The following is a 24,977-nucleotide window of genomic DNA, read 5'->3' as shown; positions in this document are numbered from 1 at the left end:
GCATGGTCAATGAAACATAGACAGACATTCCTCCAGTACTCCCTGCTTTAAGCCAAGATCCATCTGACTTTCACTATGATGTCTATAGTGCCATAGCTCCATTCCACAATCAAGACTCTTAGCACCAACAGTCAGGAAAGGAAAAGATGCATTGCATCAGGTAAATCTGCTGTCAGGGACCTTTTCAGAATGCTGAAGAGCAACAATATTAGTCTAGAGACTAAGGTGGGACTGATCCAGTCCATGGTCTTCCCAGTTGCTTACTAGGCATCAGAGAGCTGGACAACGACTAAGGATGATTGAAGAAGAATTGATGCCTTTGAAGTGTAGTGCTGGAGAAGAGTATTGAACATACCATGGACTGCCAAGAGAACGAATAGATCTGTCGTGGAGATGGTGAAACTGATTTGCTTATTGAATAAAAAGATTTTGAATCTCTGTCTCACATACTGTGAGAATATTACCAGAAGGGGCCAGTCCTTAGAGAAGTATATCATGATTGGAAGGGTGAAGAAGAGTGCAGGAGAAAAAGACCCTGAATTGAATAGATTGACACAGTAACTCAAGTTATTGGGGTAGGTGTGTTGGAGATGATGAGATTGGTTCAGGATAGTGTAGGGTTCAGAGCTATTGTTTGTACAGTTGCTAATAGTCATGGTCGACTCAATGGCACATAACAAAATAACAAATGTATATTGAGTTCATATCATATTTAAAGGGAGCTCTGGTGGCCAAGTGGCAAGAAGCTATGTTGCAATTCCTAAGGCATGCAGTTTGAGGCCACCAGCTGTTCCATGGGAGAAGGATGGGAAAATCTCCTCCCCTGTGATTACTTGCTTCTGAAAACCCACCAGAAGGTCAGCTATGGCTTGGTTCCGACTTGACAGTACACAACAGCATCAAATAGAAGACATTCTATATCCCCACGATATAGTATTATATCATATAACAATTCCCTATCTCCATAAATTTTATATTCTAAGTTGTAATAATGCATAAATAAAAACAAATCTGGAATGGCCCAATGCTATCAGAGAAAAAAATAAAAAAGCACTGGAGAGTAAATGATGCATGTATCTCATGTAAATATAGTGACATCAGGGCAGAGACTTGGATGATGTTGACAAATAATCCATTATTAAAAACCAATAAAACAAACCTAGGAGAAGCCATTCAGATATTTAGAACAGTAAGGACTGGAGGAAAGACTAAGAGTGGCCCAAGCAAGTGTGGGGAAAATGACCAGTATGACCACAGCACAGTGAAGAAAAGGGGTGGGAGACACCACTGCTGAGGTGGGGACCCCACATGATTTGTCTTAGGGTCTTGTGAGTCACTGTAAGGTCTCTAAGAAATCTACATAGAATGGGAGAGCTTTGAACGACCTTTATTTAGGAGACTTACATGATCTGGTAAACATTTTTTTTTAATTCCACAAAACAACTCTCCCATTTGTGTGACATCTAAAGTAGAAAGGGGAAGGCATGGAAACTAAGGAGTCCTTGAAGAAGGTGTTCCCGAAAGTCCTTGTGATGGCTGATAATGGGTGGGAGAAGGGAAGGTAGTAGGTATGAGTGATCAGATTTGAGGTGTAATCTCATGTTTGAGTTCGTAACACTTTAGTAATGAATGAAATGGGGATGATTAAGGAAAAACAAGATCAAAGAAAACTCCTAAATTGTGGCCTTTAATAAGAGTCTTAAACACAATAGAAAACATTGAGAGAAGAGATTAGGAGACCAGAGATAAAGTTCTATTTTGTATTTGTTAGGGCACTAGAGTGAATATATATCAAACTGACAGTTATATAGCTCTGAGAAAAAGTAAGAAGCTTAGAATAGAGATATAAATATAAGGAGCATGGTATCCAAGGTCATAAACTTGAGTGGGATCAGTAAGACAGAAATGAGACAAGAAAAGACCTAGGACAGAACCTAAGTGTTTCAGTTTTTAGAGATGAGGAAAAGTAGGAGATCTCTGTGGAATAATGGAATATAACTTGCTAGCAAAGAGAAAGAGAAAGACAACGCTTTTGAAGCCCGAAGTACAGCAAACTTTCTGCGATTTTTGTTGAAAGCCTTTTTGTGAGGGGAGATCTTGAGAGCTGGGTGCTGTTTCAGCTGTTCTCGGCCATCACGTCAGCTCCAGTTGAGTTAGGAGGGAACAGCGGAGAGGAAAGCAATGCCTAGTCCTGAGCCAGCCTCATGGTTCTTGGCCAGACTCAACTCTGCTGTTGCCGCCACCATGCCGACTGCTCTCATTGACTGTCTCCCTCATTTTCTCTGACCTTCTCTCTACTTTACCAACCTTCATGCCTTTCTCCATAGACTGATTGACCCCTCCTGATAATATGTCCAAAGTATTTGAAATGAAATCTCCCCGCCCTTGCTTCTTAGGAAAATTTTGGCTGTTATTCTTCCAAAAACAGTTTGTTTTTCAGTAGTGAATGGCATAGTAAAGAGTTTTGGTCAACATGACAATTCAAAGGTGTGAATTCTTTGTCAGTCTTTCTTATTAACAGCCTTGGCATTCTTATGTCTGAAATCCGGCCTCAGATAATTAATAAACAAATGTAGATGTCAGCCACACTTTTAAATCAAGCATAGCAAGAGTTTTCAGATTCTCTGTGGTGAATTAACGTCCTTTCCGGAGCAGCATCTAAACACAAGTGCGTTTGAGGAGTGATCAAAAGACACTTTTTTCATACAGGCATATTTGTGTTGAAACTCACTTCAAGTTTGAGTTTTCTAAAATAACCTTCAAAGATATAAAAATTCTCTTGCTTTTTTCATAGCATGTATTTATGCCAGATTTATCTTTTCAAAAGCTGATTGCCTCATCTTTCTTCTGGAGAGTAACTGTTGGATTAAAAGCCTGTATCTACAGCTCCTGGCAGCATAAGGAGTTTCATATTGATTAGCTAACCAAAAGTCCTGGAGCTCGAAGCCACGAGCCTTTCCTTGGGAGAAAGACAAGCCATCTGCTTCCATTAAGATTTACTGCTCCAGAGACCCATGAACGGTTGCCATGAACGGGAATTGCCCTGAAAGCAATATATGGATTCCCATTTATTTTTTCTCTCTTTCCTTCCTTCCTTCCTTCCTTCCTTCCTTCCTTCCTTCCTTCCTTCCTTCCTTCCTTCCTTCCCTCCCTTTTCTTTCTTCCACCCCCATTTCTCTGTCTCTGTCTGTCTGTCTCTCTCTCTGTCCTCTCTCTCTACACACACACACACACACACACACACACACACACACACACACACACACACACCAGGGCTTCTGAGGCAAATTTTTTTTAAAGCACTTAGGTTAAAATCATTTTTTTTTAATTTGATGCTATATTTCAGGGCTCGGTTTTCCCTTTCAGCCCAGGAAGGTTGATCTTAGAGTATACTTTGTCAGGTAAAGCTTTATTAAAAAAAAATAATACTCAAGGCACCAGCTGAAAAGATCCCACACGTGGAAAGTGAAATGAGCCCTACTCTAATGAAATTCTAGCAAAGATGCTGGGATATTTATTCTTTACGGAGGATAATCCATGAGCTTATTATAAGGCTGCCATTATTATTGCATAGTTGTATTGTGAACGATTACTTACTTTAATTTTCAATTTTCTGACATGCTAACATATCTTCTTTCCCAATTAAGAGAAGTCTTCTAAGAAGTCTAATAAGGTAAGTCATTTCACCACAAATACTAAATGTATGCTTTTAATTAGTTAAAAAACACAAAGTACCTTAGATCAGCAGTAAGTGGATTTGCTGGTTAAGCACAGGTTAAACTCGGGCCACTGTTTGCTTGGGGATATAAAATTTTTATTGACAACCAACCATGACAATTTATGTACTTAGAATCTGGTTACTTTCATCCTACTAGGACAGATTTTAATAAAGGAACCAGATGCATTATGTCCCAACGAAACTAAAACACTTACTCTACAGATAAATTTTTCTAACATCTGTCTTGGAATCTCTCTCAGATACCTCTCTAATTTAGATTCAGCTCTAACAAATGGCATTATTTATTCTCCCAGACTGAAAGAGCAAAAAGGGTATGAGTAAATATTTGCAAATGAAGGAATTTGCCTTTCTTCCATATCTGTTCCTCGATGGACAACGAGGTTTAGCCTATGGTTAAAATTTTTATATTTTTACTGGAACAATCACTTCAAATCTTTATTTACTTATTTGTCTTTCTGAGACTAAAGGTACAGGCATAAGAAAGATATGTGGATTCTTTCTAATCCCCAGAAGGTTCAACAGAGCGCCCACTGCAATTACAGAGAGACCGAAACACTGCCTCCTACTCCAGGCACAGTAACTTGACTGATTGTGAAAAGACTTTATGATTAGAAAGCAGTTTACAAAGCATTCCTTCCCCCCCGCTTCAATATAGGTTTACCCTGCTGACTCTTCACAAATTATTTTATTCTTGCAACATACAAGTGAACGTGCCTAACAATTGTGCTGTTTACTCCTTGAATACTTGAGAGAGAAAAAAAAAACAACAAAACAAATAGAAACTCACAACAAAGGTTGAGAAGGAGCCATCAAGACTAGGCTTGAACAGACATGAATAATTTGTAAATTGAATGTAAAATGCACATAGAATCTTACTAGCCTCTCTCTAGAATGTAAGGTGCACATAGGTATAGTGTCCACCTCACTCATGTGTTCTGCTGATCTTGGAATTGTTCAAGCCAACCCCAGTGATTCTTTATACACTGAAAGAAGATTGAAGATTCTTCATGCACCCAGTGAAGGCTCATACACTATTCCAGACCCAATGGTGATTTAGAAAAATGAACAGCAAGAAGAGGGGAATAGATTATTCAATGAAATTAAATCATGGAGGAAGTTTTGCTTTTTCTAGAAGGCAGCTTAAGTACTTACCAGTCTATCTGTCTATTTGTCTCTCAGATCACTATGAGTCTCAGGCAACTTGACAGCACATAACATTAACAGCAACAACAACATAAAGTGCTCGGACAGCCTAGTAGTGGTAAGAAGCTGTGTTGCAATCCTAAAGGCACATAGTTCAAATACACCAGCTTCTCTGCAGGAGAAGGATGGGCAATCTCCTCCCGCACCATTTACTGACTCAGAAACCCAGCTATGGGTCACATATGATTTGAAAGCAACTCTCTGTGTGTGTGTGGGGGGGGGGGTTGTTGTTGAGTACTATAGAGTCAGAACCAACCCATAGCTGACCCTCCAGTAGGTTTTCAGAGGCAGTTAATCAAATGGGAGGAGAATGCTTATTCTTTTATAGGTTGTTGTAATGTGCCATCGAGTCACCTGCAGCTCATAATGACCCTATGTATATCAGCTCTGAAACCTGCCCTATTCTGAGCCAATCTCATTATCACTGACATACTTATTCCCATTTCTCCAGTCACTGAGTCAATTCATATCATCCTGTGTCTTCTTGTCCTGTGCTGTTCCTCTACCTTTCCAAACACAATGCCCTTCTCTAAGGACTGGACCTTCCTGGCAACATGCCCAAAGTATATGTGACAGAGTTTCAAAATCCTTGCCTCCAAGAAGCCACTTGATTTCACCCTCTCCAAAACAGATCCATTTGTTCTCCTATAAGTTAATAATATGTTCAATACTCTTTCCAGCACCACAACTCAAAGGCATCAATACTTCTTCTGACATCCTTAGTCATTGTCCAGCTCTCTGATGCATAGCAAGTTAATGCATAGACCATGACCTGGATCAAGTGCACCATAATCTCTAGACTGACATAATTTCTCTTTAGCACTAAAAGTCCCTGACCAATTTTCCTAGTGTAATTTGTCTTTTGATTTCCTGACTGCTGGTGCCAAGAGTATTGATTATGGACTCAAGTAAGCTGAAATTGTTAACAACTTAAATTTCTTCTCCATCTATGATGGTGCTTGCTTCCAATTGGCCCAGTGGTGAGAATCTTTGTCTTCTTGATATTGAGCTTCAATTGATATTGGAGACTATAGTCATTGGCCTTCTGTAGCAAACGCTTCACATCCTCCTCAGTTTCAACAAGCAAGGTGGTGTCATCTGCATAATACAGGTTATTGATAAATTTTCCTCCAATTCTGATTCCACAAGTCTCCTTTTAAAGTCTAGCCTCCCACATGATCTTTTCTGCATATAGATGGAAAAGGTATGGAGGGGGAAAAAAGTTCAAGACACACTCCTTTGCTGGTTTGCAATCATGCAGTGTTTCCTTCCTTTGTTCTGCTGATTACTTCCTGGTCCAAACATAGGTTTCACATGAGCACAATCAAGCATTCTAGGATGCCCTGTCTTTCAAAGGTTAGCCACAATACGTTGTGATCAACACAACCAAATGCCATTGCGTAGTCAAGGGAACATATAGCCACAGCTCAGTGCAACCCTTTAAACAACATTTCAGAAGCTTGTCCTGTCCTGCGCCAACCTCATGATATGACATGTCCCCTCCCATAGTTAGTCTTTTCGTCTATCCATCTCATTGAAGGTTTTCCTCTCTTTCTCTTATCCTTGTTTTTACGAGCATGTTAATTTTAATTGTTGTTGTTTTAAGGTATAATCAAAATGACAATTCATCGTGACCCTATGAATGAAAAAGATCTACCCCTCGCCCTATCCTACCCCAGACTCCTGATTTCTGATGTGCTCTATTGTTGTTAAGTACCATCAAGCTGGAACAGACCCATAACTGACTCTCTAGTGGGTTCTTAGAGGCAGTAAACCACATGGGCGGAGATTGCTGATCTTCCTTCCACAATGCAGCTGGTGGATTGGAACCACTTGCCTTTGGGACTGCAGTACACCTTCTTACCCCTAGGCCACCAGAGCTCTTGATATGCTCTAGTCCACTGTTATAATCACTGTGTAAACCCACCGTGTTGAGGGTCTTTCTCTCCTTTTATGATCACTCACCTTTCCTACCATGGGGCTTGTTCCAAAGACTGGAACTACCTGAGAGATGCCCAAAGTATATGACATTAAGTTTCACCATTCTTTCTCTGAGAAGCATCCTGGTTCCATTTCCTGCAAGGTAGACTTGTTTGTTCTTTTGGCAGTCCACAGAATATTCAGTACTTTTCTCCAGCATCACCGTCAGAGGCATAAATTCTGTCATCCTTAGGCACTGTCCAACTTCCATCTACATGCTAAGCAACTGGAATACCATGACTTGGATCAGTTGCACCTTAGTCTTTAAACTGATAGTGTCCATAGTGAAGACATTCAAGACTGCATCTGTTTGTTGAAATGTGTCAGCTGGCATTCCGTCAATTCCTGGGCCCTTATATTTTGAGAATTCCTCTAACAACGTCTTTTACCACCACTATTTCTTGATCATATGCTGTTTCCTGACATTCTGTGTCAGCCAGCTATTTTTGGTATTCCGTCCATCTTCTTTTGATGCTTCCTGGGTCATTCAGTATTCTGCCAATAGAATCTTTAAGTGTTAAAACTTGAGGCTTGCAGTTCTTCAATTTTTTAAGCTTAGGAAATGCTGAATGATTTAGTCACTTTTGATTTTCTGACTCTGCTTTATTTTACATTTTGTTACAGTAGTTTGCCTTGTCTTGATGAGCTGTCTTTTGAAATCTTCTGTACAGATCCTTAAAATCAAGAAAACAATGATTCTTACCAATGAACCAATTATTAGCATCTTGATAGATGTAGAAGAGGTTGAGGTTGTTAGCAATTTCAGCTTGCTGAGATCCACAATCAATATCCTTTGCACCAGCAGTCAAGAAATTAAAAGACAAGTTGTACTGGGAAAGGCTGTCGTCAGGAACTTCTCCTGAATGCTGAAGAATAATTATGTCCACTTAGACACAAGGTGCACCTGATTCAGGACATGGTCTTCACAACTACTTGTAGCTGAAATATGTTCAATGATTAAGAAGGTAGAAGAAGAATCAATGCCTTTGAGTTTGGTGCTGAAAAGCGTATTGAACATACCATGAGCACAAAGAGTATAAAAAGTGTGCCTTGGACCTGGTGAAACCAAGTTGCTCCTTGGTGGCAAGAACTTTGAAAATGTTTCATATACTTTGAGCATGCTGCCAGAAGGGACCAGTTCTTAGAGAAGGACATTGTGCATGGAAAGGTTGAGGAACAGCACAGGAGAGGAAGCCCCTGGATGAGATGGATTGATACCATGACTGTGGCAATTGAGATTGACTCAAGATTGAGTAGGGTTCAGAGCTATTGGTCACATGGTCATTCTGAGTCATAGTGAACTTGAAAGCACATAACAACAATAACAACTAGCATCTGAAATGCCAGTAGAATAGCTTCCAGCATCAGAGCAAGACACAACCACCACAAGAATACAACCTGGCAAGCAAGTGTCTCCTAATAGGGTTTTGAATAGAAAATACCATATAGCAAGAGATGCTTGAGCCACACCAGAGAAGAGAACACAGAAAATTTTTATACCCAATGGGATAAACTTAGAAATACATTGAACAAATCAGAAACTTTAGGCATCATAAAATTTGTAATCTAGTTATCAGTCAAGGCAGATAGATAAATACCCATATCAGTTAATGCTGGTTAGCAGAGAGGCTTGCAGTTAGGCATTTCATTGGATGGAGTGGATTTCCTAAGGAAGTATCCTCTGGAATCCTAAGGAAATATTTTGCAAATATTTAAGGGTCGTTATCTGCAAAGGGACAATTAGTCAACTGTAGTCATTATACAAAAGAGAAGACATGAAAAATAAGCAGCGGAGGGGAATGACTGTGACCAGATAAAACATAATACACAGAGAAAATGGGAAGATGGAATATGGGATATAGATTGCAATCTACATAATTGCCTGTCCATGTGGAGTGGAAGAAGAGACTCTCTGTCTTCTGTGGTGGTTGCAAATACAACAGTAAGATTTTTCTTTCACTTTATGGGGAGTCCTAGTTCTATCTGTTAGAGCTCTGGTAACTTAGAGGTAAGAAATGGCACTGCAATCCCGAAGGTATGTTGTTTGAATCTGCCAACTGCTCTTCTGGAGAAGGATGGGAAATCTCCTCGAGTGTGAGTACAGCTTCTGAAAACCTGCTGGAGGGTCAGCGATGGATCAGTTCTGACTCAAAGGTACACAACAACAATATATTTAGTTATGTCTCCTCAGATATTTGAACTGAAATAATCTACTATTTGGGTTTTTTCACATTAATAAAACAGGTTTATATAGCATTTACACTTTGCAGTGCACATTGTATTATTGTCTGTGCATAAAGAAAGGAAAAATGGTACTGCTCCTGTTTGTGTCTGATGCTTCGTTATCCAGCATCTTCCATGAGAAGTGATATACATCACTGGTGTCCCAATAACTAAGGTTCATTGTTTCAATGTCTAAGTATTTGGTTTATAAAAACCATTTTGAATTCAAATTTGAAAACCTACATACACACTTTCTCATTATCTAAAGCAGTCTGCCTATTGGAATTGTACCCTTTTAAGTGCCTTTTAAGAGATTATCATATAAACTCTGTTAATACAGTGAACTGTAATTCAGTGATGCTCTTAGCAGCTTGTAAAGCCTGCAGAGTTATTTTCTTTTCTACTAAATGACCCAAGAAAGCAATGCTTTTGAGCATGGAATGATTTATGCCACTTCGATTGTTCCCTGGCTCAGCTCCCCCTGGGATTGTGCCCAACTATAGACTAAGAAGTTATTGTGTGTGAAGATAAACAAACTGCAGCCATCTATGCACACTAACACACAAGTTCTGTTCAAAATTTCCGTGAGACTTAAGGATACATAATTTTGGTGTTTGGGCCAAATTTTTCCGTTTTGGTAAGAAGGGAAGAGGGATTTTTTTTCCCTATATCCCTATGTATTACTCCCCCCCCCCTTTTTGCTTAAGAGTAAGAAAATTTATTGACTTACTGGTAAGGAGTTATGCTGCCAACCCAAAGGTAGGCTCTTCAAATCCTCAAGTTGCTCTATTGGAAAAGGATGGACAATCTCTTCCTGTGCCATTTACAGCTTCTGAAAACTCACTAGAATATCAGCTATGAGTCAGCTTTGACTTGACAGTACAAAGCAACAACTGTTAGGATTTTTTCAGAGAAACAAAACCAAGTGTGTGTGTGTGTCCTAGACTGACAGAGAGAGAGAGAGAAGCTCACCAATAGGTCACTCCCTCCTTACTATGCATTGAAACCAGCTCATAGCTGATTTTCCACTGGGTGTCTCAGTCTGCAAATCAGAAGGGAAGAACTGCCTATCTTTCTCCTGCCTCTATTTCACCAGGAACACCTGGTGGATTTCAACTCCCAGAGATGTGGTCTTGCAGTTAGCAACACAACTCACTGAGGACATTACCTCCAGAGCTTCCAATAAGCATACAGAGGCATGTAAGTATATAATTGTATTAAATAAATAACTTTCTTTATTTTACTTTCCTGGGTCAAACTTTTTAGAATCTGGCTAACTTTATTGATTATAGATTCTGTCAAGTCCAAAATCTGTATAGCACCCCAGAAGATTGGAAATACAGAGAAGTGTTTTGTTTTGTCTTGTTCTTCTTCTGAGAAATTTTGTTATTTTTTTTTTTTTAATCTTAAAGCCTTCCACTGACTGGACGAAAGTATTGAAGGCAAGCTCCTTCACACCAAGTCAACCAATTATGGATGTTAACTATATTTACAAGGGACTTTGACAGCAGTAACTAAATTGACATTTGACGAAATGACTGGGAGCAACCACTCTGTTTGACATGTAAGGGGAAGCATCAGACACATTTGGGGAACACTTCCAATAGTGGTGTCCCTGAGGCTTCCTCAGAGACTGTGCAGAGTGCAGCTGAATTGCAGTGGACTTTTGGGGTTTCAGGGCCTGTCTCCTTGACAAGAACCTGGCCCAGATAACACGTTTACTGGCTTGACCCAGCTGAAGAGCTTGAGAGCGAGGCAATACTTGTATCCAAGCCTCTGTACCTGAAGTTGAAGCAAACAGAGGGCTATAATAGCAGAGGCATCACTGGGAGCAGCCACAGAAAACCATCATCATGGAACTTTGTGGAATCTTGGGGAATTTGCAGGTAAAATCACCCCAAAGATGAAAGTCATGAAGTATTAGCAAGCAGAAGGTTTGACGTCGATGGCTACTGAAAGCACTGAGCCTAGGAGTAAATAAAACACAGATTCAGCCGAACCTTTCATTGGAGATGTTTCCTGGAGATCTCACAGAAGAATGGGCTCTGCATATGGGATGAACTATTAGCTTAAGAAATTGTGGCTTCATTTTCACTCCCAGACTGGTGTTTAATTTAGACAAGATGTTTTGTAGTAAGGGCACAGCATAAACCCCATTTTTACGAAAAAACCCAGAAGCAGAAGCGGGTCACAAAAATTTAGCTTAAAGCAAACACAAATGTGCCAGGTAAAGTCTTATCTATCCTTGCAAAGTAAAGAATTAACTAGTGTCTACGTGACACAAAAAAGAGTAAAGGTGGGCAAAGTAGCCAGCCCATCAAAAGCCAAACCACATGACTGATCCCCCGGCCTACCAACCATGCTCCCAATCTCCCCACCCCGACAGTAGAACTGGGGAAGGCCTTAAAAACAATTGTGTGGTGGGACTTGGGGCTTTTTCTCTCACCACCTTCCTACAGAGGGAGAGAGTCTCCACATGTGGAATTATTCTGGAGAAGAAAGCACTTTTGTATTTACATGCATGTATTTGCATTTCCTTTGAGGGGCATTTCGTGGGCAAAACATTAGCACCAATTCCCAAATCAGCAGAAGTGCTAGGATTAGAACCCAGAAAAGAGGCAAAAGTTTACACTTGGGAAATGAAGCTGTCAGAACCAGGGTGCCAAGATTGATGTGAAAGAATGGACACCTTGGGCACCTAAGTGATGTCAGAAGTAGTGGACAGCTTGGGGGCAGGAATGACATCAGAAGATAAGGATGCTGTCACCCTGAAACCCACAGCGTCCCTTTTCAGCAGGAGGTAGCTAAGAGAATACGCCATCCCCTTTTCCTTATGACTCAGGGTGAAGTCTCTCTCAGGGAGGAGTGATAGGGAATGGCAAAGGACACACTGACAAAGAAGATTAATCAGAACTGGCTTTGACAAGCACTGTGGCATTTGGACAAGAACAAACTGGGAGGAGGGTAGAGAGAATGGTGCAGCGGTGAATGAATGGAAACCCAAAATCTCTGTAAATGTTTATGAAAATTAATAAAATATAATTATAGAAAAAAAAGTAAACCAGTACAAAATTAAAATTTTCTTTTTTTTTTTTTTAAAAAAAAAGAAGGATGAGAATGGGAAGCACCAGCTAACCTTGGAAAGCTCTGTGTCATTGTCTCATTGGCCCAGCATCTAGCCCCAAGAGGCCCCAGGGAGGACATAAACAGAGCCCCACCCATTAGTACCCTACCTCTCTTCTCCATAGCTCCTTTCTAGGAGGGAGGGCTGTCCATTTGGGGACGTAGCTTTCTAATAATCCATCTTTATCATTCTAGCTTCACTTACACCTTCTCATCTTTTTCTTCTCATCCCTCAGCCTACACTTTAGTGCTCCACGCACCAAAGTGTGCCCTCCCAAGAAACTGCATGATTGCTCTACACTGTGCCAGCTTGGTACCCAGGCATCGTCTCCCCCTGTAATTTCTACTTCCTGGCCCAGTTCTTTAGCCTGTACAAGAAGGAAAACTAGAGTATTGATTGTCAAGTAGCAGAAGATTTATAAATTTATTTTCCACTTGGTAAAGTGCATGTGCCATTTTCCATCCACATGTGATTCAAGGGATCCCTCTCTCTCCCATCTGTCCCTGTCTTAAAGGACTCTGTCTTGGGAAATCTGAGTTCTTCCCTCTTTTCAGAGTTGCTCATTTACTGCTGATTCTCAGTGCTGTCTGTTTTTTCTCGGGGGAACAGACCCCTTTCTCCCGTGAGCTGCCCTGCATCACTGAGTCCCTCAGACCTGGAAAGTGACTTGCTGTCCCCAAAAGTGCCAGTCATGAGGGTGAACAGAAAGGTTGACATTGTTCACATTTTCTGTCTTTTTAATTAGACCCCCCACTGTCACCACCATAGGTTGGGTGGGTCTATACAATTCTCTTTCCAGAAAGTCTGTAGTAATTGAAAGAAAGACGATCATGGTTACACTATATTTTAAATGGTAAAACCAAGACATTCCATAAAACTGTAAAATAAACAGCTGTCAAGGATTTCATGTAGATCCTCAATTAATTAAGAAGTGAGTAAGCTAGAAAATGTAAAGTGCCTCCCTTGGAGTGGTGAATCTGGAATGTTGAAGACTTTTGCAAACACAGTTGACCTGAGTTTGACCTGAGGAGAGGCGGGATCCACTTGCATGCAGTTCTTTTCCTTTTGCTGCTATGGTCCACTCAAAGGCTGTGCATACACACTTACAATGCTACAGCACATTAATCATCTCCACGATACACTCCAAGTGCAAACCCATGAAGGGCAAGAGTTATGGGTAGCTCAAAAGATGCTTTATTTTGTTTATGGCAAGAGTAGGAATACAGGAAAAGGTTATTTTAAGGATTAAGAATAAAAATGCATTTGCTTTGCTGTCAGAAATCAATTTCTAGGGTTATAAATAGCTCCTTTTCTTTGTTAAGGTTTTTTGGGGGGCTTGTCTGTTTGTTTGTGTGTTTGTTTGTTTGTCTTAATACCACACAGGAGGTTTTCACACTCAAATGCTTTGCCTTTGAGTTAGAACTGACTCACAACTGACCCTCCAACAGGTTTTCTGAGGCTGTAAATCACATGGGTGAAGATTACCTGTCTTTATCCCAAAGGGCTGCTGGTAAATGTGAACAGCCAGAGAGGCACCACCATTGGATTACACGCACAACTCTGCCGATGAGGCCAACAGAACCCTCTTTTCTCCTCTAGTTTTGTAAACAAAGGACTGGATTAGAATGACAAATGGCAGCTTGTGGTTCTGGCTCTAACCCCTTCTGAGTTACATGCGTGTCTTGGATCCAGTGTGAGTGGAGGACACGGAGGGAGTGAAGAACATAGGAGAAGAAAAGATCCACCCTCTGCTGTCTGTTGACAGTGTCAGGGTCAAGCTGATGGTTGGGAGGTGGCCTCAATAAACATAGCTCCACAAAATGAACATAGGGGAACATTTTGTTTACAAGGGAAAGAAAGAAATTAATGTGTATGCAACCAAATTGTAACTTATATTGTACAGTTTGTGTGTGTGTACTAACCATCTCATAAAAAAAGTAAAACTAACTTTGATGAGGATGAAAAGACTCTTTTTGATAGATTCCATATGCTTGAGAAAGAAAAGGAGGTCCCTGCTCTTCACCTGGCAGCACTGGGGGTCCTGGGTCTCATTTAGCTCTGCCTGTGGATTTCCAGAGCCTGTCGCACTGCTGGTCCAAAGGCCGAGACTCTGAGGGAGAAAGATGGACTATCTCTTCCCATTAAGACTGAAATCTTTGGAAACTCAGAGGAGGGTCCTATGAGTGAAAACAGACTCAAATGGTGGTGAGATTGACTTCCAGCAACATGAAGAAAAAGAAACAGGACTTCTGCCAACTTCAGTGATCTGAAATTGATCAAACATGACATTAAGGACCTCTAGTTCTCCACCCATGCTCCAAAGGCCAGGGCCCTGTGTCCACACATCATGTCTCTAATCTATTTGGGGTGTTTTGGTTTTTGGTGTTTTTTTTTCCCTTTTTGATCAGTTACATGAGTTCAGCCCCTCTTTGTATTCATATGACTTTCCGACTGTTTGAGGTTCCCACAACCCCTTTTGAAAAAAAGACATAGAAAACCTTTCACTTCATAACTGAATAAAAAGCTTCGAAGTTCAAATTCCTAGTCAAGGTAAGAGCTAAAGGTAAAGCCCATTTCTTACGTTATATCATGGCTACAAGCTATACAAATGAGATACAGATCTCTCCACATTGTGAAAGAGAAATAAAGACTTAGAGGCAGTGTGGGGAAAGGATTACCTCAAGGGATGCTTAATTCACAATACATCAGTGACATCAGTATATAAACATGAGATTGTGGACCCTAACAGGGACAATTGTCAGAGGGGTGTGACTTCATGACGACTACCAATAACATTTTCTTTTTACACTGTTTTAGGATAAAGTTATTATCTTTTAATAATAATGTCTCCATAGCTAATTGTTGCTATTGCTAGTAGGTATCATTGACTTGGCTATGAAGTATAGTGACGCTACAAACAGCAATGCAAAGGCTCTGCCCATCCTGTGCTCTCCTCACAACCTCCATCTTGCTCCACAGGCCTGCTGTAAGAGTCACTGTGTGCCTCTAACATTTTGAAGATCTTTCTCTCTTTCTCTGATCTTCTGCCACAATGACTAGGGAGGATAGAAGGAGAATTGATGCTTTTGAGCTGTGGTGCTGGAGAAGAGTACTGAATGTACCACGGACTGCCAAGAAAACAAACAGATTCATCGTAGAGAGGATTAAACCAGGCTGCTCCTTGGAGGCAAGGATTCTGGGGCTTTGTCTGACATACTTTGGACATGTTGTAAGGAGAGACAGGTCTTTAGAGAGGGACATCATGCTGGGTAGAGTGGAGGGACAGCGCAGGAGGGGAAGACCCTCTATGAGGTGGATTTATTCAGTGACTGGGATAATTGGGATGGGAGTGTCAGAGGCAATGAGATTGGCACAGGATAGAGCAGGGTTTAGGGCTGTTGTACATAGGGTCGCTATGAGTCGCAAACGACTCAACGGCACATAAGAACAACAATAACAGCTTCTTTACAATATGCCCAAAATATTTGAGACACAGTTTCACCATTGTTGCATACAAGGAGCATCATGGTTGCACTTACTTCAAGACAGATGTGTTTATAACAACAAAAACATTTTTATAAATCCAGCATACATATATCACTATACCTGTGAAATTAAAATCTTATGTTAGTGTATTTTTTGAACTTTCTAGTGCTTTGTATTCATTGAGACAGTTAGAATCACATTTCAAATATAGCCGTTTAGCTGGCTTACACTAATATGTGCATCCTGTTGGTTTTGTTGCTGCCAACTTATTCATTGTTATTTTATTTTTATTTAAATGAAAGTTTACAGAGCTAATTGGTCTTCCATTCAGTCATTCAAACCACATTTAGTTTTAGAAATTAATTACAAAACACTCAATAGACAATTCTCGCTTCGCTTGACTTCACTGTGATTATTATTTTCATAAATCCTTCTAGCCTTTCTGAGCTTTGTGTCTGGGAAAATGTTATCTTTTTGATCTTATTTAGGTGATTATCTTAAAGAGTGAGCTCCTATCTCACTTTCAGCCCTGTTTACTTTCGGCAAACAAGGTTGTTGATAAGTCTTCCTCTGAAACTGGTGTCACATTCATCATTATAGAGGACAGTCAGTAGTTGGAAAATATGATATTAGTAATAAAAATGAGGCCAGAATTCACAGGATAGAATTTTGTACAGTGATTAATTAATTAATTGTAAATAACATTTTAAAAAGCACTAACACAAATTATGCACATGGACCTCACTTGATGGAATGCACAGGAATCAAATGGAAAACTTTTATGGAAAGAGATTACAGAGAAGCTCAGGGTCACTGGTCAGAACAGGACCAGGTCCAACCATGGATCAAGCCATCATTTGCTCATATGCACGTTAAAATTGAAAAAAAGAAATTATTCAAAAAATCCATAAGAGCCAAAGTATGGCTTTGAGTTTCCCCTACCTGACTTTGGAGAGTATCTAAAGCATAGATTTGATGCACTGCACAAAATGACTAAAAGTCAGATGAGCTGTGGAATGACATGGAAGACATCATACATGAAGAAAGAAAACGTCACTCAAAAGACAGGAAAAAAAGAAAAATCCAAATGGAATTTAGAAGAAATGTGTTTGTCATTATAGAGAAGCAAAACAAAAGAACTAAATTAGAAAAGGCATGATAAAAAAAATTTTTATCCCTTCACCATTCTATCCAATCTGTATGTAAAACAAATAATATGTGAAGATGGACAAAATGAAGATGAGTGTGGCATCATGATTGGAAAGAGAGTCAGGAATAACCTGTGAACGCACATTACACCACCTTGCTTGCTGGAAGAGGACTTTCTGCAAGGGGGCAAAGAATATAGCCTCTAGTTTAGATTACACCCAACACGAAGGAAACAACATCTGCACCGAGAGACAAATAAGCAGTATAATAAATGGGGGGAGGGTAATTAAATTGTTCAGGATTTCATCTTACTTGAACCAACAATCAACACCCATATGAGCAGTAATCCATAAATCAAGTGATTTATTGCATCAGATAAATCTGTTTCCAAGGACCTCTTGAAAAGTGCCCAAGAGCAAGATGTCAGCTTAATGACTAAGCTGCACCTGATACCAGTCAAGGTATTTTCAATTAATGCATATACACTTAAAGCTGGGCAATAAAGAAGGAAAAACTATTCATGTGTTGGCAAAGAGCATGGACTATACATGTATCCTGAATTTTTTTTTTTAAAAAAAGGAAAATCTCTCTCACCAGAACAGCTCCTTAGGGGCAAACATCATGCGACTAAATGCCACTTACTTTGTGGCTATGCTACCAGCAGGTGTTAGTCCTTGGGAAAGGACATACTTGAAATAGTTTGTAGTCAGTAAAGGACAGAAGATTCTCAAAGTAATGAATTAACACAGTGACTGTAATCAAGGGCTGAAGAAAAGCAGAGATGGTGAGGATATTGCAGGATCGTGCATGGTTCTGTCCAATCCTACGTGTGTAAGTTCCATATGAACTGATCTGACCTGAGGCACCTAACAACAATAGAACCATCTATTGCTTAGCTACAAGTTGAACCTGGGGGTGATGTTTGTCCCATTCCCAAAGTGACCACATGCTGTCATCTTAGAGATTCCGAAAGATTCTGTCAGACTATTATGCATGACTGTACTTAAGTTTTCCCTTTTATTTCACACTTCCCAGCAATTCTATCCAGGACATTCTACTGTGATCTCTTTTTAGGTGGTCACAGCAGCAGCTGGTTACCATCTAATCCTTCCAATCTCTCTGCTGTGGAATTGAAGACTCTCGTAACCCATTAGTCCTTTGGAATAATCTTTTCTAGTCTTTTTCTTCCCTCCTCTTTCTACTGTAGAAGGAGAGAATAATAGATGACAGGCAGCTCATATGCTTTGAAGACCCTCGGTGGTTCCTAACCTGAGTGGGATGTAGCATCTTGTCTTTGTGGGCTATGCTATGCTACTTGACCTTGATGTCCCCCAAGATATCTAATCAAGGTCCTAAGACCAGCTGTCCGGGTTTTTATAGTGTCTGATTTTGTAAAATTTTCCAGGATTTTGGCTGTATTATTGTGCTAATTAGTATTTGTGAACATGCGTTAAAATCTTGTCTGAGAATAAATCATAATTAAAGGGGGGAAAAGGAGAAAAATTTTAAAAGGCTGCTGTTAGGTTACTAATAACGTTATAACTAATAATGTCATAACTCAATATAAAAATATTCCACAAAACAGTTTTAGTACTTTTTCCATAATCTAAAATATTACATTTAAGTTATTTATAACTATATCACATATCAGTCAACACTCTTGGCACCAGAAGCCAGGAAATTAAAAGACATATTGCGATGGGAAAGTCTGCAGTTACAGACCTCTCCAGAGTGCTGAAGTGCAAAGATGTCAGTCTGGAGACTACGGTGTGTCTGATACAGGCCATGGTCTTTGCAATACTTACTATATACATCCGAGAGCTGGACAATGACTAGGGATGATAGAAGGAGAATTGATGCCTTTGAGCTGTGGTGTTGGAGAAGAGTGTTGAATATGCCATGGTCTGCTAGGAAAATGAACAGGTTTGTCCTGGAGAGGGTAAAGGTGGGCTGCTCCTTGGAGGCAAGAATTCTGAAGCTTTGTCTGACATACTTCAAGCATGTTTTAAGGAAGGACCAGATCTTGGAGAGGGATGTCATGCTTGGTTGGGAGGGTGGAGGGACAGCACAAGAGAGGAAGACCCTTAATGAGATGGATTGATTCAGTGACTGGGGTAATAACGGGGGCAGGTGTGTCGGAGATGGTGAGATTGGCACAGGATAGGGCAGAGTTTAGGGCTCTTGTACATAGGGTGGCTATGAGTCGCAGGAGACTCGACGGCACATAACAACAACAATAAATATTACTAAGGATTCTATTGGGGCCGGTATGAGAGAAGGTCCACGGGAGTGGAAGACGCCTCCGTGAATTCTGTACTGTGTGACTCCAACCCCAGCAACACCGGGGCCAATCATACCCTTCACAGGTCGGTCTTTGCTTTGGGGTGATGATAGTTCAGTTTTAGAATTCTGATTTTCAAGTCCAGAGACTCAGGCTCGGTTCTTTGCTGGCACACATCACCAGCAGCTCCCCCTACCTGTCAGTAGAAATGTGTGAGGTAATAATACTGACTAGGTTTTTGGGGGTTTTTTTTGTTTGTTTTTTCAGTTTGATGATTTACTTCCTGACCAACAAAAAGTGCAATGTATCGCAATGGTCTGATCGACAAATTTTAGACTACTCTTGTTCAGCTGTGCGTGGATGTTCATGAGTCAGGGCAGCTTATTTCTACCTCACACAAAATGCGAAAATAAGAATACAGTTTCTCCTCTTTGTTTTATTTCCACTGTAAATAATTTTGTGACTAAATTAAGAATTATAATAACACAGTGACATTCAGAAAATAGTCAACACTAGTAACTGTCTAAAGGCAGGATGTTTGAAGCTACCAGCTGTTCCACAGAGGACAATGGACAGTCCCCTCTCATGTGACTCATGGCCCCTGAAAACCCACTGGAGGGTCAACTCTGAATGGGTTTCTGCTGAATGGCTATGGTGTAAGGTGAGATGATTAAAAGAATGGTACATACAGATACTGAAAACTTTTTCACAAGTCACCAAAGTTGTAGTTCAAACTTGCTTTGAAAGTAACTATACACGGTTTTATTTTATCCCTTCCTGGATGATGTTGATAGACACTGATTATAATCTTGGTTGGCAGATATCTTACAGTAACTTAAGCCTCTGTCATTGCCTGTCAACACACACATTTCTTTAATTAAGTTATGTAGGTTCACTCTAGATGTGTATAGAGTTTGCAATTGCCCAAGCACTTTTTCAATCACTTGCTATGTGTATCTGAGTGCTGGACAATGAACAAGGATGATGGAACAATTGAAGCCTTTGAACTATGGTGTTGGAGAAGTGTACTGATTATCCCTTTGCCAGCAAAAATAACCACACATTTTATACACACATGCACGCGCGCGCGCGCACACACACACACACACACACACACACACACACACACACACACAGCTAACTTGTGGTTGCTGTGATGCTAAACACTGTGCACTGATGTGTCAGATGAGATAATGGTCACCTGTGGTGGACAGTGTTTGGTGGAGCTCGCCGATTAAAACAAGCTTAGAAGTGGGAGTGACATCTAATTCCAAAATAGCTTGCCTCCAAAAACTCTATGAACTTAGAGAAATGATGAAAGTTACACAAGTGTTCAGGTCAGTGGCACATAACAACAACTACAATGGGGGGGGGGATAGGGAGTAAGTATTGTTAATTGATGATACCTGACAACAACAAGTAATACTTCTTATCGTTAATTGAAAATATACATTATTCATGATTAATTGTAGGAATAGTCTACTTTTGAAATAATTTTAAAGTTTATTTTCAGATGACAACTGCATTCACACTTCAGAAAATAGCCACATTTACATTTTTTAATAAAATTTTTCTTTTATACTGGTTTACTTATAAAGTTCATATACATTGATTTTTACCCCATTATTTTTACCCACTTCTCCTCCCTGTGACCCTGTGATTACCCGCCCCCTTTGCCCTTCCTCTACCCTCTACTCCCACCCTTCCCCACTTAGATCCACATACACATTTCACTAGTTATCTATTCCTAAAATAATGGTCTTATACAAGATCTGTCCTTATGGGACTGAGTTAGTTCACTTAGCATAACGTTCTCTAGTCCCTTCCAAGGTAGTGATTTTCAAAATCATTGCTCCTTCATGCTGCGTAGTATTCCATTGTGTGCATGTATCATAATTTCTCAATCCATTTGACTATGGTTAAACATTTGGGCTGTTTCCATTATTTCTGGGTTTGTTTGTTTGTTTGTTTGTTTGTTTTGTTGTTGTTATTCTGGCCATCCAATCAGTTCAGGAGGAGATTGCCCCTGCTTCTCCAGTGAAGCATCTGATGGATTTTAACTATGCACCTTCAGAAATGCATTGCAGTTTCTTGCCACTAGGCCACCAGACTTCCCTGTTCTTTGTTGTTATGTGCCATTAAGTCACCTGTGACTCATAGAGACCCTAAGTGCATTATCTCTGAAAGCTACTCTATCCGGTGCCAATCTCATCATCTCCAACAGACCTACTATTGTTATTCCAGGCACTGAGTCATCTATCTCATCCTGAGTCTTCCTCTCCTGTTCTGACCCTCCACCCTTCCAAGAATGATGTCCCTCTCCAAGGACTAGTCCCTCCTGGCCACATAGCCAAAGTATATGACACAGAGCCTCCAAATCCTTGCTTCCAGGGTACAAATTGGTTTTTTCCTCTTCAGGGCAGACCTGTTTGTTCTTCTGGTACTCCATGGTACATTCAATATTCTTCTTCAACACAACTCACAGGCATCGAGTCTTCTTCTATCATCTTTATTATTGTACAGCTCTCCAATGCATAGCAAACAATTGCAAAGGCCATGGCCTGGATCAGGTGAACCTTAGTCTCCAGACTGGCATAATTTATCAGTATTCTAGAGAGATTCCTAACAGCTGACTTTTCCAATGCAATTCACCTTTTGATTTCTTGACTGCTGGTGCCACGAATGTTGATTATGGGACTAAGTAAGCTGAAGTTATCAACAATCCCAATCTTCTCTCTATCATGAAGCTGTCAATCGGCCGAGTAGTGAGAATCTTTGTTTTCCTGATGTTGAGCTTCAATCCATATTGAAGACTACAGCCCTTGACCTTCTGCAGCAAATGCCTCATGTCCTGTTCAGTTTCAGCAAGGGAGGTTGTGTCATCTGCATAATGTAGGTTGTTGCTATGTCTTCCTCTAATCCTGAGGCCACAACCCTCCTCATAAAGCCCAGCTTGCCAAATGTTCTGTCCTGCATAAAGATTGGAAAGGTATGGAGATAGGATGCATTCCTGATGCACACCTTTCCTGATCCCAAACCGTACAGGGTTTCTCTGCTCTGTTCTGACTACTGCTTCCTGGTCTGAGTAGAAAACACAATCAAATGTTCTGGGATTCCCATTTTCTCAAGGGTAGCCACAATTTGTTGTGATTCAGAGTCTAATGCCTTTGTGTCCATAGTCAATGAAACACCCATAGACATTCCTTTGCTACTCTCTTCTTTCAGCAAGGATCCTTATAACATTGACTGTGATGCCCCTTGTACCACGGCCTCTTTTAAACGCAGCCTGCACATCTATCTTGTAGGGATAAACACCAAAACCAAAACTGCTATTGGGATAGAATTGACTCATAGCTTGCCTTCCAGTGGGTTTTCAGAGGCTGTAAATTGCTTGGGAAGAGATTGCTTATCTTTCCCCCGAGGAGCAGCTAGTGGACTTGAACTGCTTACCTTTGGGCAGGCAGCAAAATTCATTATTCACAATACTATCACACACACACCTGTCAGTCATTGCCATGAAGTCATTATGACTCATGGTTGACCCTCCAGCAGGTTTTCAGAGGATGGTCATGGAAGGACCCTGCTCATTCTTCTTCCTGGAGAAGCTGATAGATTTGAAACAGCTTCATATATATACATACACGTATAAATATTTTCATGTTTGTCTATATGTATCATCTGGCTGAATGAAAGTGTGACAGCCTGATTCACGACTCTGCCAACCCGACTGAGAACGAATAGATCAGGAATTCCTCCTTAGCTCTTTAACTTATGTAAAGTGAAGCTCAGAAAAAGGAGTGAATGAACTGTGGAGGACCAAGCAAAAGAGTCAAGTAAAACAAAACCAAGGTAAAAATTGAGATCACTAAATTAGATTAGTCATACAGCAAGAAGCCTAACAAAAACCATCTTACCTAAAGACTACTAAATGAACAAGCATGGTACCCAGCAGATGGTTGGTTTCTTTTACTTTTATATAAATAATTTTCATTGTGATTTTAATGAAAGTGTAGAGAAAACTTGGATTTCCATTTATTTACTGTCACACAATTTCCCTCGTTTCCTCCACCCCAGTCTACTTTGCTATGCAGATCTTATTCTGGACTGTGGTCATGCAGCTAATGCCTAATCAAACATTCCTTTTAAATAGTTCTTTCTATCAACTGTTTCAATGCAGTGTTCATCATTTATCCCCTCTCTTCTTAGTTTTCCCCAACCCCCATGTCAGTCCTGCTTTATAACAGCGGCATTATGTAGTATTTGTCCTCGGCTGAGATATTTCAATCAGGAGAATGTTCCTCCAGGGTCACCCCTTTACATAATATTTTATGAGTTCCTTGTTTTTCAGTACTGTATAGTATTCCATTATGTGACTATACCACAACTTCTCTCTCCATTCGTTTGTTGATGTGCACTTGGGTTTCTTCCATCTCTTTGCTATTGTGAAAAATGCAGCAGTAAACTTGGGTTTCTCACCAAGTCCCTATGTGTCTTAGTTGCATTTACCTACATATTATCAAAGGTAAATCACCGCTTTTGTAAAGAAAATTAAAGCAGGTTTTAGCTCCTTGCAATGAATTATTCCTGTCCAAGATAGAAATTAGTAATAGAGATTTACTGTGTACTGTCAAATTGGAATTGATCTATCACTGACCCTCCAACCAGTGCTCAGAGCCAGTCAATTTCCTCACGTGGGAGGAGATTGTCTATGTTTCTCCCACATAACAGCTGGTGGGAAGGGAGGAGGTAAATTTGAATCACATACCTTTGCATTAATAGCACAGTTCCTTACCACTATGCCCCCAGAGCTCCCTTAGCAAAGACTTATTACTGCTAGGTGCCATTGAATTAAGTACTACGCATAGCCAACCTATGAAAAACAGATCTGAATGCTGTTCCTTCCTATGTCATCCTCACAATCTCTGACACATTTAAACCCATTGCTTCACTCACTGGGTCAACCCACCTGGTTAGGAGTTTTCTCCTTTGCCCTATCTCCACCTTTTTGAGCATGATCTCCCTCTCCAGAGAATAACCTCTCTTAGCAACATGCCCATAGTATGTGAAATCAGGCTAGCAGAATTGTAAACTATAACTTTTCACAAATATGAATGAGGCTATGTATTGGGGAGTCAGAGGAGGAAGAGAATCAGAAAGGCTGAGAAATTCTGTAATGTACTTAGAGACATGTAATCAATTCAATTACTAGAACTTCATGGAAACTAAATCAAACCACTGAAGTAATACTTTAAAGGACTTGATAGCAGAATATAGGTGAATGCAGTTATTTCTTGTGTCACTAAATAAAAATTTTCTTAAAAATATGTTTCCATTTATGCTGAATGTAGACAATGAATGCAGGTAGGCTTGTAAGTCCAAAAGCAGGCTAAAAGGAGAAGTGACTCAAGAGTGAAAGGTGAAGGTTTAACACTCTCTCCTCAGAAACAAATGCCAATTGGCGAAGTCTAGAAGAATTAAAGATTTAAGGAGTCAGAGGAATGAGGGATTCAGAAAGGAGGCATTGATAAAGCAAACCTGGTTCATTGAAGGAAGCAGAGATAACTATGAAAGGGACTTTTAGACACTTGTGACTATACTCAGCATTTGTGAATTGATGCATGTTTCCTGACCATTATTACAAGAGTCAATATTTTAAAATACAAAAAGGTATCTATATACCTTTTCTTGGAAAATCCAGGGCTGGGAAATCTGTTCTATTCCCAAGTTCACTAAAGAGAGAAAAAGAAGTCAGTGAAGATTAAGTGGCTACAACCTAAAATAGGTCAAAATTT

The sequence above is a fragment of the Elephantulus edwardii genome, unplaced genomic scaffold (assembly GCF_000299155.1).
Source record: "Elephantulus edwardii isolate Elephantulus edwardi_28Jun2011 unplaced genomic scaffold, EleEdw1.0 scaffold00004, whole genome shotgun sequence".
Taxonomy (NCBI): domain Eukaryota; kingdom Metazoa; phylum Chordata; class Mammalia; order Macroscelidea; family Macroscelididae; genus Elephantulus; species Elephantulus edwardii.
Note: the sequence above shows the minus strand (reverse complement) of the source record.